The 18460-nt window shown below is 43.0% G+C and overlaps 1 protein-coding gene across 1 annotated transcript in view; it reads left to right on the forward strand.

Moving 5' to 3' along the window:
- Window positions 1–5574: 5574 nt before the first annotated feature.
- Window positions 5575–18460, forward strand: part of LOC138736329 (FERM and PDZ domain-containing protein 2-like) — a 182829-nt gene continuing 169943 nt past the window's right edge. Inside the window, 2 exon segments of the mRNA XM_069885659.1 lie at window positions 5575–5770; window positions 15814–15945. The gene's annotated coding sequence lies outside the window, so the exon portion shown is untranslated.

The following is an 18460-nucleotide window of genomic DNA, read 5'->3' on the forward strand; positions in this document are numbered from 1 at the left end:
AAGTTTCCAACAATGAACCTCTTTCTGGGGGCTCCACTGTTCTTGAAGTTTGGCTTGAAGTGAAGGTTGATCTTGCAGCGAACAAGCCGGTGGTCAGTGTGGCATTCCATGCTGGGCATGACCCTGGTGTGGAGCACATCTCGTTTATCTCTTCCTTGCACCAGAACCTAGTCCAGGAGGTGCCAGTGTTTGGATCGGGGATGTATCCAGGTAGTCTTCAGGCTGTCTCTCTGCTGGAAAAGGGTGTTTGTAATGACAAGCCGCTTTTCTGCGCAGAGCTCCAACAGGAGGCACCCGTTGTCATTGCACTTGCCGACACCATGCTTGCCCAGGATTCCTGGCCAGGTTTCTGAGTCTTTGCCGACGCGAGCGTTGAAGTCGCCAAGGATGACAACCTTGTCGGCTGTAGGGGTGTGTTGGATGAAGTTGCGCAGATCAGTGTAGAACTTGTCCTTTTCTGCTGGTTCCGCCTGGAGGGTTGGAGCATAGACACTGATGAGGGTGATGCGACGCTTGTTTTGAAGGGGGAGTCGCATGGACATGATTCGGTCCGAGTGGCCTGTCGGAAGGTTTTCGAGTTTGGAGCCAATGGAGTTCTTGACTTGAGGCTTGCCAGACCAGTAGAGTGTGTAGCCCGCGCCATGTTCTTGGAGGCTACCTACAACTGCAAGGCAGACTTCGCTGAGAGCGGCTATGTCAATGTCGAGTCTGAGGAGTTCATATGCGATGAGTGCGAACCGACGTTCAGGTCAGTGGCTGTCAGCCTTGTCTAGCATGGTTCTGATGTTCCAGCATGCTAGCTTGAGTTTGTGTGCATCTTTTGAGGGGGAGGACATGGACAAGTCTTCGGGCCTCCGCAAAGGAGCTTTAGGTGGAGTGCAGTGTGCGTAGTACTGGCCCCATCCTTTACACCCATGGTTAATGTGCCGTGGCCAAGCAAGCTGGGACGTGGCAGTGAGGTCCTTGGGCCGTAGGTTTTATAGCAGAGTGTCCTTCTCCTATGCAGGTTGCTTAACCGGGCTGAAGGGGCCTGCCTCCCCTTTTAGGTCGAACCATATCTGGAGATCTATGACCGCTGTCCACAGTTATGGAGTGGTGCGCCCTGGAATCGGCCTGTGTGCATTTACTCCTGCTGCGGCTGAGTGCTGGCGATGCAGGCGAGCTTTCTTCTGCTGGGCCCTGGAGCCCCCGGACAGGCGGCTCTATTACTACCACGCCTGGCTGTACCACGCAGGGTCGAGTGGGCAGGAACACAGAGGACCACAACCTTTCCCATGCCTTGCAAAACACCCCGGAGGTTCCCCAGGCAAGGCCGCTCTGGTGGGGCGCAGACTTGGGGCTCGCCCCTGGCCCAGCCTGTCCGTGCTTGGTGGGGGCCTGCTGACCAGCTGGGGCTCCGGGTGCAGGGTGCAAGAGCCGCAGGCCGGCCCGCGGGTTCCGAACCGCCCCCACTTACAATGTACTTACATTCTCTTTAAATACCTTTCAGTGATCTTGGTCCCACAACTCTCTGCATCAAAAATTCTAAAGATTCAACAACCTCAATGAGAAATTCCTGTGCACATGGCTACCATCTAATCGTGTAACAATATTAAATTAGGCACTTGAAGAAAGTATCAACTACATGGTTGGTAGCTTTGTAATGCCAATGAATACGGCAAACTATACACAATGTAAAAAAAGAATCCCCTTTTAAATGGCAGGTTCAGGAAATACGTTATTTAGGCATCAGAATAAATAATAATTTAAATCACTTGTTTAAATTAAACTACCAGCCGTTAATGACAAAAAAATACAAGAGGACTTAGAGAACTGGAAAGACTTGCCGATATCTCTAATAAACTATCAAAATGAATACATTTCCAAGATTGCAATATTTATTTCAAACGCTACCTATTCCAATAGCAGGGGATTTTTTTTTACAAAAATTGAATAAATTGATAAGAACATTTCTATGGAAAGGTAAGAAACCAAGCCTTGGAACAGGATAGGGGGATTGCAATTGCCAAATTTAAAAAAAACTATTTTAGGGCTGCTCAATTAAGATTCTTGTCAGATTTTTATAAGGTTTTGAGAAAAGCCAGCCTGGCTTAGGATGAAACTATATAAACTAGGGGAAAGTGTTTCAGAACATGTACTTTACAAATGGAATGAGGAGTTAGTGCAAAATAACAGTCTACCAAGACCACATCATATATAAAAAGTATGGAGTAGAATACATTTAGAGGTAAAATTAATAAACTATCAAATATGTTGCTAAAACTAAACCAATTAATACCTTTTACAATGAATAACATATTGTAAGGAATGGCCAAGAAAAGGAATTAGATTGAAAAACTGTTTTCTGGACAATAACCTACTGACATTTGAACAGTTAAAAGAAAAATCTGGAATATCGCACGGTTCAATACTTTCATACTATCAATTAAAAACTTACTTAAAAGAAAAGCTGGGAAATGATCTAAGGGCTGAAGGGCAGTAGCTCTGAATATATAAATCATGAACATTACAATAATTAAAAAATTTATTACAAATATGTATATTAAATTACAAGACAAAGGAAAAGATGAGGTAATATACAGAGCCAAACACCGCTGGGGAAAATGATTTAAACATACAAATAAATAATGAAACTTGGAAGGAATTATGTGCATTACAATAAATGCCCGGTATCGAATGATACAATATAATCTGCTTCACAGACTAAACGGTAAAAGAATGAAACCCGACAGTATCTGATAAGTGCTTTCGCTATAAACAAGAAATTGGTACAATAGTACATTCAATTTGGTCATGTACAGAAGTGAAACCATTTTGGGAGGATTTAAATTCAAATTACAAAAAACAAGATATCAAAAGACCCAGAAAATTTTCTGTTAAGCAATATAAAAGACCGAGTTAAAATTAAAATTAAACAGATTCCAACAACGGTTTATCAAAATTTCATTAGCGGCAGCTAAAAAATGTATAATGATAACTTGTAAAATGGAAACACCCCTGAAAATACAACAGTGGCTCACAGAAATGAACCAATGTATCCATTAGAGAAAATTACTTATATCTGGAGACAATTACGCACAATTTGAACACATTTGGGACCCATATATAAACTTTATTGGTAAGGGCAACCTAAGCCTTCAGCTATTTAATGAGAAATGATATACTTAAGGGGGGGGGGGGGGAGAAAAGAATGGGAAAAGTAACTCTGTATATATACACACGTACAAAGTTTGTGTAAATATTGTTAGAGATTGGCTATATTGTGACGTATTAAATAAATTTATAAAAAAAGGTAGTTGTGGGTTTATAGTATATATCAGTGGAAAGCTTGTTTCCCTAGATGGAAAAAGATCTTAAAAGTGAGAGTGTTGTTGGAGATGGACCAGGTGAGTTGAGATCAGGGTGGAAGTTGGCCATGAAGTGAATGGAGTAGATGAGCCCATCGTGGGTGCATGAGACAGCCCCGATATAGCATGGAATATAATGGAGGAAGAGTTGAGGGGTTGTTGTAGGTTTGCAGCATGTATTGCTCCACAAGCCCACAAACTGGCAGGTGCAGGTGGGACCCAAGTGGACACCTGATTTTCCATCTGGCCCTCTCTAGCTGGATGGCATTAACATCGACTTTTCTGTTTTCTGCTAATCTGTTCTCCTTACCCCCGCCCTTCCCTTCCATGTCAGTTCTCCACCCCTTCCCACTATTCACCAGCCAACTTTTCTCCCTATGCTTGCTGCTGTGTCCTCCCTCCTCCACCTATCACCTCCTGCTTTTGCGACCATGCCTCCCCCCTTACCCATTTATTCAGACACCTGGTAACATTTTTACATTCCTTGATAAAGGGCTCAAACATGAAGTAGCAGTTATGTATTTTTTCTCTTTGCTGATTTTCTACAACATTCCATTTTTACTGAGACCACCCTCAAATTGGAGGAACAACACCCCCATCAATCTGGGCACTCTCCAACCAGATGGATTTAACAATTACCTTTTCTGGTTTTCTTTAAACCACACACACCACTTCTTCCCCTGTTTTATTTCCACCAGATCTGTCTGCCTGCCTGCCCATCTCTCTCTCTCTCCTCTTTTCCCTCTGCCTCCTTTCATAAACCCAAAAACAATTCTCACCTCTCTTCTTATCACATCCAATGAACACCTTTTGTTGGTCTGGAATCCTCCACCTCCCAGTCTTCAGTCTTTATTCTGTGTACTCCAAGGAACTTGATTACCTCAATGGTTGAGCCATCAATGGACAGTGGGGGGGTAGTTCCTCCCCCCCCCCCCCGGGCCCTCCTGAAGTTGGACAACCATCTCTTTTGTTTTAAAATGTTCAGATATAGGTTGTTGTTACGAGCCCAAAGGACCCCAAAACCTAGCAGCAATAGATATTCACCAAGATAAATGGTTACTTAAACAAAAGTTGCTTTTAATTATCTTTAAACATGAAAATAGAAACAAACTTTAACTTATCACTATTAACTTGCTTTACCTAACTTAACCCCCTTCTATTTCTAAGTGCACATGTATGTAATGTGTGTGTAAGTTCAGAAAAGTTTTTTTGGTTCACAGTCCAAACTCACTTCTCGTTCCTCCAAGTTCACTGGTTGCAGGCAATTCTTATACTGTGCACAGAATTTAACATGCATAAAGTTCACCAGGCTTTGGTGCTTGAAAGGCAAATGGTTACCACTCAGGAAGGTTCTTGTAGGCTTTCAGGACATCCACAACTGAGGTCACAACTCAGTCACCTCAGAATCTTGCTGACAAAACTTGCCTCTTCAAGGTTATCCAGATGATAACCTCTTTCTTTTAAGTCACCACAGAGTTCATTTCTGTTTCTCTTATTCCAAGTGAAACAGTAGACAGCCAGTCCTCTCCTCTTGCATGAACTGCAAGGGCTGACTAGGCCATCTTCACACTACCAGCCTTTCCTATTTCAGTTGGCTGACATTGGTCAGTCTTGTCTCTCCCTCTCTCTCTCTCTCTCTCTGCCTGTTTGACTCTCTTACAACAGCGTATAGCTTCTGGAGACAAAAGGGCATCAGCCTACTCTTTCATTTGTTGCTTTCGGGTAAACAACAACCACTCAGTGAGCACTCCTCAAAGCTCCTGCAAAAAGGTGTGAGAAGCCACTATGTCTCCAGTATTTCAAATAAGATCTGTTTTAAAGTGTTTGCATGTGACCTACCTCTCCCAATTTATCTCCCCAAAATATTTTTACAGTTGGCTCTGCACCAGTAAATAAAAAGACAATGATCAGCCTCATTACCTTTGAGAAGGTGAACTCGAGGATTGTGCAGACAATTTTAAATGGCATCTTATTAATCAGAATTTGGGTTTCCCACCTGCTGTGGTAAAACTTGCAACTCACTTTCTCGGAGTTTCTTGGTTAAAACCCAGTGCTGGAGAAACAGCGTTTCGCATAACTAACCTTTCGGGCTGGATTGCTCAATGATGGTCCTCGCCGTCCTCGACCGCCTTGGGCAGGATGACCAACCTCCCGCTGTCCTCCCCCAGGTCCGCCTCTCCGCTGATTGGCCCGTCGCTCGGCGGCCCGTCTCCTTGGTTCCCGGCACCTCCCTCGCTCGGACCAGCCCAGACCTGCCTGGATCTCTCGGCCCCCCGGGTGGGGAGAATCACTCTAACTTCTCCCTCTGAGTCGACTCTGACCGGCGAGCGGGATCTCAGGATGAATTCCCCAGCGCTGGAATCTCACCTGACGGCTGCCGCTACGCAGACGCCGCCCCGGCTGAGCTCGGATTAGAAACTCGAGTAAGACTCTTCCCTTGCGCTGCTCCAGTAACTCCGGCCGCTCTTTGCTTCTGAAGCAGGAATAGCCCCCCTCCCGAAACTTTTGCTTCTAAATAAGACGTTGCTGGCACTTGTGCTATGTCTTGAAGCCGCCGTTTGTGGCGGGGGAGGGAAGGGAGAGGAGAGGAAGGGAGGGGAGGGGGGTAAGGTTCCATCGTGGGATTACAATGGGACTAATTGCAAACCGAGTCGCCACTAACCAACGCTTATACTGCAAGCTGGTTGTCACAATACTGAAAGTGCAGCAAAATTAAACGGTGGTGGGGACTTTGTGCGGGGCAACCGGTGGCCCTTACATTTTCAGCTCTGGGCGAAACAAGGGCAGTGAAACCGTATCCTGTCGGAAGGGGGGTTGCACAAAGACGCCAGTGTTAAGCTCGAGTAGATACGGGATTAGGCTCCGGCGAGGAAGCTACCCGGGAAGGCGGCTCTCGTACGAGTTTCTGCTCTCCAGGCACTCGGGGCAGTTGGTGCAGTCCACAAGGGAATGGGCTTGTTCCAATTGCTTCCTCTTCCCAGTTGGGAGGCAGGGGATTCACCTGCTGGTGGATTGAAATCAAGTTGTTGGCAAAACACACCATCAAAATCAGGGGATAGCTTGGGATATTGAATAACTATTGACTTCAGATTTATTGTTAGAGTGCATGCAACCCTGAGATTCTTTTTTCCCGAGGGCGAGGCAGAATTGCTACTTATTGTTTGTGCCGAAAATCTGTGATCAAGGTACACCTGTAAACAAACTTTGCAATAGAGAGCAAGAGGGTGTAAATGAGTCCCTGATTGAGTTTGTCCTTGAGGAGTCTGCTGGTGGAGGGGTAGCAGCTGTTCCTGAACCTGGTGGAGTGAGTCTTGAGGTATCCCTTTCCTGATGGCAGCAGCGAGAACAGAGTATGTGCTGGGTGGTGTGGATCCTTTTTTTGTATCTTTTTAAGGTTAAAAAATTTTTTTTAAACGTTTTCTCAGGAAGGCCGTAGAATCTGTACTCTTTCTGAGCAATCCATGGAGTGGATCCTTGATGATTGCTGCTGTTTTCTGATGCCAGTGATCTTGGTGGTGGGGAGGGTTTTGCCTGTGATGCTGAGGGCTGTCTCCACTACCTTTTGCTGGGCTTTATGCTCAGGGGTATTGGTGTCCCCATACCAAACCCTTGATGCTTGAAATCAGAAATAAAAGTGGAAAATATTTGTTGAAAGAGTACCACTTCAATTCAAAGATGCAACTCCGTTTGACATCAAAATCACCTAACCTGGACTAACCATGCCTCTACTCAGAAGATGAAAGAAGTTCGGCATGTCCCCCAACAACTTCTACAACCGCATCATTGGAATCAGACTTGCTGGATGCATCTAAGAGTGGGTTGGAAGCAGCATTGTCGGAGAAGGTGGTGAATGCAGTTCACGACAGGCAAACCTGCCTCGCCTCCGTGGGCTCCCATCTACATTTACTGCAGCTTAGAAAAGGCAGCCAATGATCTGAAAGACTCCTCACACCCTGGACTCGCCGTCTTCTCCCTCCTCCCATTGGGGCGAAGCCTCAAGAGTGTGAAATCGTACAACAATAGGTTTAGTTTCTTCCATGTCACCACCAGACGACTGAAAGCACCACAACAATGCAGTACTTGCTTTGGGCGAATTTGATCAGTGGAGATGACTTCTGTTTAAAAAAAAATCTATTCAACCTGGTCTTAAATATATTCAAAGTAGGGAAATTAAGGGTGATGAGCCTGTCATCAGATCAATCATGATCTCATTCAATGGGCTGGATGGCTGACTTCTGCTCATATTTCTTGTGCTTTTCTTATGTTCTTATATTATTTTCTTTTTGGAAGGTTACTGAGAGATAATATTTAATTCAGCAACGTTTCATTGCACGAATTACAGCTCCCACCTCACTGACAAAAGACAAAGGAGGAAAAACCCAACACCCAACCCCAACCAACCAATTTTACGCTGCAACCGTGTCTGCCTGTCCCGCATCGGACTTGTCAGCCACAAACGAGCCTGCAGCTGACGTGGACTTTTACCCCCTCCATAAATCTTCGTCCGCGAAGCCAAGCCAAAGAAAATACACAAGTGCTTGCACAGATAGAATTCTGGACAATGCAGATTGAAATGGTTATGAATTCACTCTGATCCCCTGTGGTGGAGTTGTGAATCCTTAACTCCTGTATGGCCTTATTTATAGCTAACAGAACATAGGCTACTGAGACTAACTATTCCAAACAGACTCACTGACTTCCATTGAATCACCAGACAATACCTCACATCCAATGGTCATTTAATTATTGATCTGTCTTGTCAACCTAAAATTGTTTCTGAAGAAGCTGGCGAAAGAGATTTTTTCCTTTGATAATACATTTCCCATTAGATAGATTTTGAGCATGGTCTGTAAAAGGTACTTTTTATATCAAATATTGAGGAAGGGGGAAATAATCTGTTTTAAAATAATTTGATGAAGTAGAAAAGGAGAGGATGCTGTCATCAGTTTTGGAAATTTAAGAAAAAAAGCACTTAATATTTATAAGGGAAATTACAAAGTATGCTTCTATTTATTCAGAAGTTTTCAGAACTGAGCCAAGTTAAGGAATCCCTCAAAGGGAAAGCCAGAGGTGTCCGATTTACTGATCATTAGGATATCAGAAGAAGAGAGGGTGAGCAAATTTAAGTTCTTGGGAGACAGTATCTCTGAGGATCTTTCCTAGACCCAACACACTAAAGCAGTGGTTTTTGACCTTTTGCTTTCCACTCACATACCACTTTAAGTATTCCCTCTGCTGTAGGTGCTTTGAAATTATAAGGGATTACTTAGTGGTATGTGAGTGGAAAGAATAAGGTTGAGAACCACTGCCATAGGTGCTCTGTGGTTAGTAAGGGATTGCTTAAGGTGGTATGTGGGTGGAAAGAAAAAGTTTGAAAACCACTGTTTTAATCGTACCTTATTGACTTGTTATGTGCATGGTTTCATAACTTCAAAGGAAATGGGCCAATGGCAATTTTTCTCAAGTAGAGGTTCTCAACCTTCCCTTCCCACTCAAATGCTACCTTAAGCAATCCCTTACTCAATAAAGAAAAAGTGGAAAAAGGAAAAAAAAACAAAAAAAAAACAATCCCTTACTAATCACAGAGCACTGATGGCATAGGGATTGCTTAAAGTGATATTTGAGTGGAAAGAAAAAGATGAAGAAAGCACGTCAGTGCCTCTACTTCCTCAGGAGTTTGAATAGGTTTGGCATGACATTGGAAACCCTAGTAAATTTCCACAGACGTGTGCTGACTGGATGCATCACAGTCTAGTATGGGGACACCAGAGTTTCTGAATGTAGAGCCCTGAAAAATGCATTGGACACAGCCCAGGACATTGCAGACAAAACCCTCCCCACCATTGAGAATATCTGCAGGGAATGCTTCTGTCAGAGAGCAGCAGCAATCATCAATTATCCACACACCCAACACATGCTCTGTTTTCACTGCTGCCATCAGGAAAGAGGTATTGGTGCCACCAGGTTCAGGAATAGCTGCTACCCCTCCACCATCGGACTCAACGACAAACTTAATCAGAGTCCCATTTGAGGCAGGGGTGGGCAACTTTTCTAAAAAGTTGACATACCACTTTAAGTAATCCCTATGACGTGTTCTGTGATTAGTAAGGGATTGCTTAAAGTGGGATGTGAGTGGAAAGGGAAGGTTGAGAATCACTGCTCTCGACCCAATTGTAAATGAAATATTTTGCTTGAGAAAAATTGTCATTGGCCCATTTCCTCTGAAGTTAGGAAACTGTGCACATAACGAGTCAATTAGGTATGATTAAAACAGTGGTTTTCAAACCTTTTTCTTTTCACTCAGATACCACCTTAAGCAATCCCTTACTCATCATGGAGCCCCTATAGGAATATTTAAAGTGGTATGTCAGTTTAAAAAAAAGTTGTCTACCCCTGTTTTAAGGATTATTACTTTTGCATTTTATTGACTTCTTTTCTCTCTCTCTATTGCACAGTCAGTTTGTTTACATTTCTTTCTTTATTCATACGTGCATGTTGAGTGTAGTTTTTTGCACTACCATTTATTGGTAATTCTACGTTGCCCACAGGAAAAAGAATCTCAGGGTTGTATGTGATTTATGTACTCTGACAATAAATCTGAATCAATGATTATATCAAATCATCGGTGTGAAAAATACAGTGAAAACAGCTGAAGCTTTTGCAACTATTTTGACGCAAAAGGAAGCGAGTGATTTATCTCTGCCCCATCGAGGTTCCCCCCCCCCCCCCCCATCAGTTCTTCACTTTAATTTGATTTATCCCATGTGATGTTACAAATCAGTTGAGAACATAGGATGCAGGGAAGACCGTGGGGCACCAAAATGTGATGCCTGCAGATGAAGCAGTAAATGTGAAATAAATCCTGCATAAAGCCCTGTAGCAACTCTGACCCATGCAATGTGGAACCCTCACCCTTTAGCCTTGATTACCTGCTTTCCATCAACCAACCCATTTAAATGGAGAGCAGAACAGTTAATGCTTTTGGCGAAAAACTTTAATGAGAGTATGGTAACAATAATGCAAAAAATTTGCTGCAAAGCTGACAGCTCCTTGAGCCAAGATTTTTCAGAACAGTTGTAACATTGGACTTGATCGTACTGAATGAAAATGTGCCCAGGTATATCCTCTGTAGAACTGCACATAAATTCATTCCAGCTAGTTCCCTCCAAATCTCCATGCAGTCATCAGCAAATGGTGGAAGTTGTCATTGACAATGGCGTCATTACCAGTCTTTACTTTAATCTGCTCCATTTCATTCATATCTGAACCATTCAGCTCCAGACCTCAGCACTTTCATGACCAAAGAGCTGAACTTTCGAGGTGAGGTGCATATGTGCAGCCTTGAGGACTGGTAGTAAGACTGAAGTAGCGGCTCATCGAGAAACTCTCTGCTTTTGCCTGTCCATCTTCATTGAAAGAGTCTAATGTTCACTTTTGATGTCCAGCGTTCAAATTTTAGATTCAGATTTGTTGTCAGAGTACATACATGACATCACATACAGCCCTGAGATTCCTTTTCCTATGGATGAGGTGGAATGGTGGTGCAAAAATAAAACTACACAACACTAATTATGAACAGATAAAGACATAAATAAACTGTAATACAGAGAGGGGAAAAACAAAATGTCAGGGTCCTGATTGAGCTTACCACTGAGGAGCCTGATGGTGGAGGGGTAGCAACTGTTCCTGAACCTGGTGAGCTTTGTGGCACCTACACCTTTTGATGGTAGCCGCGAGGACGATGCGTGTGCTAGGTGGTGTGGATCCTTGATGATCACCGCTGTTGCTCTTTGATGTCAAGATTCCCTGTAGATATTCACGATGGAGGGGAGGGTTTTACCTGTGATGTCCTGGGCTGTGTCCACTTCCTTTTGGAGGGCTTTATGTTATGGTCGAAGGTATTGGTGGTCCCCATACCAGACCGTGATGCAGCCGGTCAGCGCACTTTCTACCACACACTTGTGGAAATAGGCCAGGGTTTCTGATGTTGTACCAAAACTCCGCAAACACCTGAGGAAGTAGAGGCAGTGTTGTTATTGCTGTCAACATTGTACTTGGACAGGAAAAGTGTTGGGAGATATGGGCCTGATGCAGGCAGATGGGACTGTTGAGGAGACATCATGGTTGACCTGGACAAGATGGGCTGAAAGCATGTGGTTCGCTGTTGCATGATTCTATGAATTGTTCATCAATATCTCACTGCTTAGAAACAAATATGGTGTCAGTAAGCCTAATTTTGTGGTTGTCACGGGTTAAATATTAGCCCCTGGGCAGTCCTCCAGTAATTCATCAGAAGTTGCAACAATTCTTGCCCACACAAATATCTCGAGTGTTTCTTAAGATTACTTTCCTTAAAGTAGTTTGATGTTCCATGGTCAATTATATTCATTTTATCATGTTACAGTCAAGAAATACTTGAGTATTTTTTTACCAAGAACACTTGTATTTAAAATACTATTCACTGGAATATATTAGCTTTTATATTCAAATTGTGGCTTCATTTTACTAATAGTTCATTGGATCTGAGGTCACGCTGCTGAAATGCAAATCTTAAATTTTTAAAACTTAGACGTAAAGCACGATAACAGGTCATTTTGGCCCAGGGGTTCCTGCCGCCCAGTTTACACCTGATTAACCTACACCCTCTGGTACATTTCGAAAGGCGAGAGGAAACTGGAGCCCCTGGGGAACACCCATGCAAACACGGGGAGAGTACATACTCGTCACAGGGCAGGATTCGAACCCCAGTCCTGATTACTACGCTGTTAAAGCATTGCACTGATTATGCTGCTTGTCCTTTCATTTGCCACACTCAGTTTACAATTGTGAGCAGTGAAATAAGTATTTTAGCTTTGATTATATTTTCCCTACCCATTACTTCCCTTGGGCTGACTGTGAAACTGCCGTTGAAGAAACTAGCCTATTCGCTCTCTTGATCTTTGCTCATCTCCTTTTCTGTGTGGTAACACTGCTGGCTTCCTTATCTTTATGATACTGATAAGGTAAACAGATCTAGGTGTCTGAAGTCCATAGCTTCAGACAGAGCTGATTCACATTTGGTTTTGAACTCGAGAAGAGGTCAAAGATCAAAAGGAAAACCTGCAAATGCTAGGAATTGGAAATTAAAAAAAATGGTAAACATGAAGAGCCCTCAAGGGGAGTAATATTTGTAATTTAAGACCTGATCTCCTTGGGCAGCCCCTTGGGATCGAGGGTGACCAGTTTCCACTCTGGTTCTTCTTAATGAGAGCCTCTATTGCCAGAGGATGGTGTTGTGCAGCAGAAGCAGGATATTTAATAATATAAAATAAATATGCTGGATACAGAAGTAGAAACAGAGTTATCATTTCGGGTTGAAGACTATAGATGTAGGAGCGCTATTAGGCCATTTGACTCATCAAATCTGCCCCGCCATTCAAATCCTAGCTGATGTATTCTTCCTCTGAGCTCCATTCCCCTGCCTTCTTCCTGTGACCTTTGACACTTGCTCATCCAGAACCAATTAACCTCTGCTGTAAGTATCCCCTACAACATTGCCACAGGCAGCTGTGGAGGCCGAGTTACACATTTGAATTTGAAGGTGCTTCTGATTTCTGGCATCTGCAATGTTTTGATTTTTATTTTTGGTGGGTGATCTTTGCCTTATGGATGTTGGTTGTGGAAACAGAATGAACGGGAGGCGTCGGAAGCATCATGAGACTCTTGCGATTTAACTCATCGTGCATTTCCACTGTGGTTTTTTTTTAATATATCAATCTGTCCCTCGGTTTCAGAATGAAAAGTACTATCACCCATGATGGCTATTAAATTTACACCATCAATAAAGTCAATGTTGGGGAAGAAACCATGGTTCTAGCACACATTCTGGTTCCCCATTTGGGGGTGTGTGGCCAAATGCTCCACAAATGAGCACTCTTCCTCTGTATTTGGTTTGACTCCAGCCAATGTATTGCTTCCAAGGCATATTGATGAACAAATGGTAGAGCAAACCAGGTTCTTTTAGTCCATCTTGTCCATGCCAACCACATTATGAATCTACAACAGTCCCGTCTGCCTGCATTACACCCATATCTCTCATCACTTTTTCCTGTCCAAGTACAATTTTGACAATGATAACATCATTGAACATCAAAAATGATAATTAGACCCTTTTAATGGAGAAGAGCAAGTAAAAGTAGATAACATCTCATCCCTTTGCTTATTGAGAGACGACTTCAATTTTACCACCGGCCCTCAAGGCTGCACTCTGACACTATTTGCCCCTTGAGTTGAAAATTCAGCTCTTTGGTCATTAATGTGATGAGGCCTGCAGCTCAGTGGGACTGTTACCAGTGTGATGACGTGGCTAAACTTCATCTGGGTTTCATTTGATTTACCGCTTGATTCTCAAACATTCACTCATCGCTTGGCATCAACTTCAGAGTTTGCAGATGCAGGGAAACCCCTGCTATCTGTAATTCAAGGAAAAAAAAATCAAGGAAAATACATTAAAAAAAAACAATAAAATAATATGTAAGTTTAAAATTGTAAATGTTCTTTGAAGTAACGCATAAACCTTTGGTGAAGATGGGAGCAAATATTCAGCCAGTGGAGGGCCTTGACTCGTAGCAGCTGTTTGAATAAAGTTGTGTGAAACAGAGATGGTGTCACTTGGGATGAAGAGCTGGTCGATGCTGATTGCCATTGGGGTGACTCTCTTAAAGTGTCTCCTTATCCCTGCTTAATAAGAGTCACCCTGGCCAGAGGCTCTATCTGTAAACTTGGGGGAGGGGGGGTTAATTATCTATAATTTTGTCTTTCGGGTGGCTCCTTGAAGGAGGCTGATGCAGCAACAGTTAAATGTTTTCAAAGAATGCAACTGAAGATAAAGTAAAATGCTTTAAGGTTTTTAGTATTTATTCATTTAAAGTTTGTAAGTACAGTATAAACTGTTTATTCGTAATGCAAGTGCCGGAAAATACACTTGTCCGGCATCTACCAATCCCCATAAACCAAAAGTTTACTGAATTTTAATCCTGTTTTGGATATTTTGTTTATGTGTACAGAACTGCTGGAAGGAAGTAACTAGAGTAAACTTGTCTAGACAATGGAGGATTTGCCTTCTAAAGCTTTAAGATGGGATTAAAAAATGTTTCTTTAAGATAGAAAATAAATGAAGGTTTCCAAAGTATCAATGAATAATTAGCAAGGAATGTGGGTGGAGTAGTGACTTGATATGGAAGTTGATGGATCAAGCTGGGTTATATTCCCAATTTTAAAAGAATGAGAAGTAATCTTTTTGAAATGAACAAAGTTTTAATGAGGCTTGATTAGGTGGATGCAGGGGATAAAATTCCTCCTGGTTGAGGTGCTGAGAATTAAGATCACAGTCTTAAATAAGGGATTAGTTACTCAGAATTGATCATAAAATTATTTTTTTTAATCCAGAGAATAAAGTATCTTTATAATGAACTACCCACAAGGGGATTGAAATCTTAATTGCTGAGTATATTAGAAATAGGAGCAGGAGTAGGCCTTCTGACCCGTAAAGCCTGCTCTGCCTTTCATTGACCTTCCTGTCTTTTCCCCATAATCCCTTAATTCCCCTACTCTGTTTATAAAATAAATTCTATCCAATCTTGTCTTAAGTATATTCACTGAGGTCGCCTCCACTGATTCAATGGGCAGCGAATTCCATAGATTCACCCCCTCTGGAAAAAGCAGTTCCTCCTCATCTGCATCCTAAAACTACCTTGAATCTTGAGGCTATGCCCCTAGATCTGGTCTCCTACACCAATGGAAACAACCTCAAACCTGTGGCTTTCATAATTTTATGATTTTCTATAAAACCCCCTCTCATTCTTCTAAACTCCAGCAGGTACAGTCTCGTATTCTAAATGGAAATTAATAAATTGGTGGACACGAAGGGAATCAAGGAATAAGGGTCTTCCTTGTTTAGGAATGTTAGACCAGGAATGAGGGGCCAAATGGGGTTCTCCTGCTTCCACTTTTCTGTGTCCTTGTTGCCTTGGCTGTGAGCTGATTGAAACATGACCTTCTTCTTGGCATTTGGAAATGGCTTAATCATTAACATTTATTTTAGCACAGTGATTCTTTTGTAAGATACAGAACAATAAACTTCAGAAAGCCGATTGAAACATTATGCTATTGCCAGCCTTCTAGAAGCACATAGCCCACCTTATGGTTTCTGCTCTCTGTGGCCAAGCTGTAGAGCCGCCGCTTCACGGTTCCAGTCACACAGGTTCAGTCCTTGGTGCCACTGCTGTCTGTGTAGAGTTTGCACATTCTCCCCTTCCAAGGCGGGAGGTTTGGATGGTTAGGTGGCCACCATAAATAGTCCCTAGTGTGTAGGTAAGTGGTGGGAGAATTAAATGGGATTTGTGTCGGGTGAGGGTTGATTGTCGCAGACTTCTGTGCCATGTGACTGAATCTAAATGGGAGCCACTTTGTTGTACATCCCCCACAGATATTTCAAGTCTCAATCTCCCCCAGAGGAAGATCTTTATTTGGGCTGAAGGTCATCACTCACTTGAATGTGCTTCCCTCTTCAATGTTATTCCATCTTGGTGCTCGTTTTGCTTTGGCTCAAGTCTTACAGGTAACACCTCATTTGTTTATTTTTCTTTGATTTCCAAAAATACCCCATCAATTAACGACTTCATTTTTATTATTGTGATGGAAAGTTTCCATTGGAATTTAGCTTTTTGACACAGAATCCCAAGGGATTCATTTATGGGGCTGACGTGAGTGGAAGGCTGAAATAGTGATTTAAATTTGCCATCCATCAGCATGAAATCACAAAAATAAAGTTGTGGACTATCCATTTGAATTAAGCAAACAGGCTACTGAGGAAGTTAGCGAAACACCAAAATCTGCAGACACCGTGGTGGTTGAAGTAAAAACACAATGATGGAGAAGCTCAGTGTTTGGACGCCAGCTGACATTTTCCCACGCCTTGATGATGGGCTCAACTATGAAACGTCGGTTATGTATTTTTACCTTTGCAATATAAAGGATGCTGCTTGACCTGAGTTTCTCTTGCAGTTGGGTTTTTGCTGGAGGAATTTAGCAGACCAAGCAGCATCTGGGGGTGGAGAGACGGAATTGTCAACATCTCGGGTCAAGATCCTGCACCTCGACTTGAACAGTTCCTTCCCCCCCCCCCAGATGCTGAGTGACCTGCTGATTTTTTTCTCCAGGCAACTTTTTTTTCCCCACCTGCAGCCTGTTGTGTCTCCACCTGAATCAACTGCCGTGAGTCAGTCTGCAACAGGTCCATACATGACATGAAGAAATCTTCGGGTGCCGGGATCTCGAGCAGACACAGAATTGTTGGAGGTATTCAACAGGTTGGACTGTTTCCATAGGTAGAAATGGTCAGTCATTATTTTGGGGTTTGAACCCTTCAGTGGCTTTTGGACAGCTTTGGGAAAACTGAGCCCTTATTCCTTTCTCTCCCAAAGCTTTGCTGTACACCTCATTTGCCATGTCTCAAATGGCTCATAAACTGGATCGCTGAGTGATGGCAAACAACTTAGTCAATACTTTCAATGGCCGGTGTGTGGTTACCATTATCAAGCATCTTGCTCTCTGACTGGTCCAATAACAGGCACTTGGTCTTTGCCAGTTGAGTCCGATGGTGAAGGGGTAGCAGCTAGTCTGGGATGTCACAGTAAACAGGAGATTAGTGGTATAAAGAATAAGAAAGCCAGGAGACATTTTAGGAACACAGAATTTCAGCTGAGGCCAGTAAAGTACTCATGGTTCGTTAATTTCCGATAAACCGATCTGTCACTGCCTTGTATCCTGTTGTGTATTCAGGACATAACTCAGCCATAGCCATCTCGAGCCATGCACTCACTGATGGCTTTGCTAAAACGCTCTAGCTTTGATTTAGGATGCTGAGTTGGAGAATTATTTCTCTATCAATTGGATTATATGTCTTGGTATTGACTATGTTCCTCACATCTGTCCATTGTCACTGATTGTCATTTACAATTGAACCCCTTCCATCTTTCAGCCCCAATATCTTTCATCCAATTACAGTCTTGTCTGGTTTTTATTCTATTGTAGGAGGGTCATTTCAGCTGCACTATTTCCCCATAATTTTCTTCACTTTGCTCTATCGAACTGCACTCCTGCCATTTGCTGCATTTGCTTTGCTCCTCCCAGGATGTCAGTCAGAAAAGATGGTTGATTTCCATTCTTGCCTGAGTGGCGCATTTAGTGCTTCTACCTTTCGGCTGCAGTTTGAATGGATGTGAACCTGGCCTCGGGTATGGTGTTTGTACTTCTGTTTCGTGACCATGTGGGTTTTCCGCCTGGTAGGTTAACTGGCCTCTGTAGGTGACTCCTTAGTGTAAGTTAATGGTAGAGTAACTCGGGTGAAATTCTGGACGTGTGAAACCAAACAAGTTCCAGGTTGTCGAGAAGTTAAGAAAGGGGGTAGATTGGATGGACTGAATGGTCTTCCTCTAGGTCATTTCCCTTTTATTTTTCAAGTTTGGAATCTACATCTGAACTGAGTGGATCACGAGTTCAAATGTTCACCCTTAGAAGTTTGGTTTCTGGGCCCCATATTTAAAGCTGGAGTCTACAAAATGCAACCAGGTGGCCTTCTCTGGCTGTGCCTGTGCAGGCCTCTCCTACAATGTAGTATGGATAAGGCGATGGGCTCCACTAACCCAAAGTGTCTGGCCAATAGCTGCATTACATGGGGACAGTATGGGAAGGGTAGTTTGATAGTAATTAATTAAAAAAATTTTTTAGACGCGGTAACAGGCCCACAAGCCTGCACCACCCAATTGATCTACAAGCCCAGTATTTTTTTTTTTTTTTTTTTTTTTTTTTGAAGGGTGGGAGGAAACAGCAGCACTCAGAGGAAACCCATGCAGACATGGAGAGAACGTGCAAACTCCTTACAGACAGCATGCAATTCGAACCTAGGTTGCTGACACTGTTACATCGTTGCGCCAACTGTGCCACCCATTTATGATTAGTGGAAATACTTATGTCGTTGCAGTCCATAATTTGCCCATTTGAGCATTGGCACTGGTGGCATTACACGGAGATCTTGTTTAGTCGGTCCTTTGATTAAGCCACATGGTGACGGA

This window comes from Narcine bancroftii, chromosome 6 (genome assembly GCF_036971445.1).
Source record: "Narcine bancroftii isolate sNarBan1 chromosome 6, sNarBan1.hap1, whole genome shotgun sequence".
NCBI classification, from domain to species: Eukaryota; Metazoa; Chordata; class Chondrichthyes; order Torpediniformes; family Narcinidae; genus Narcine; species Narcine bancroftii.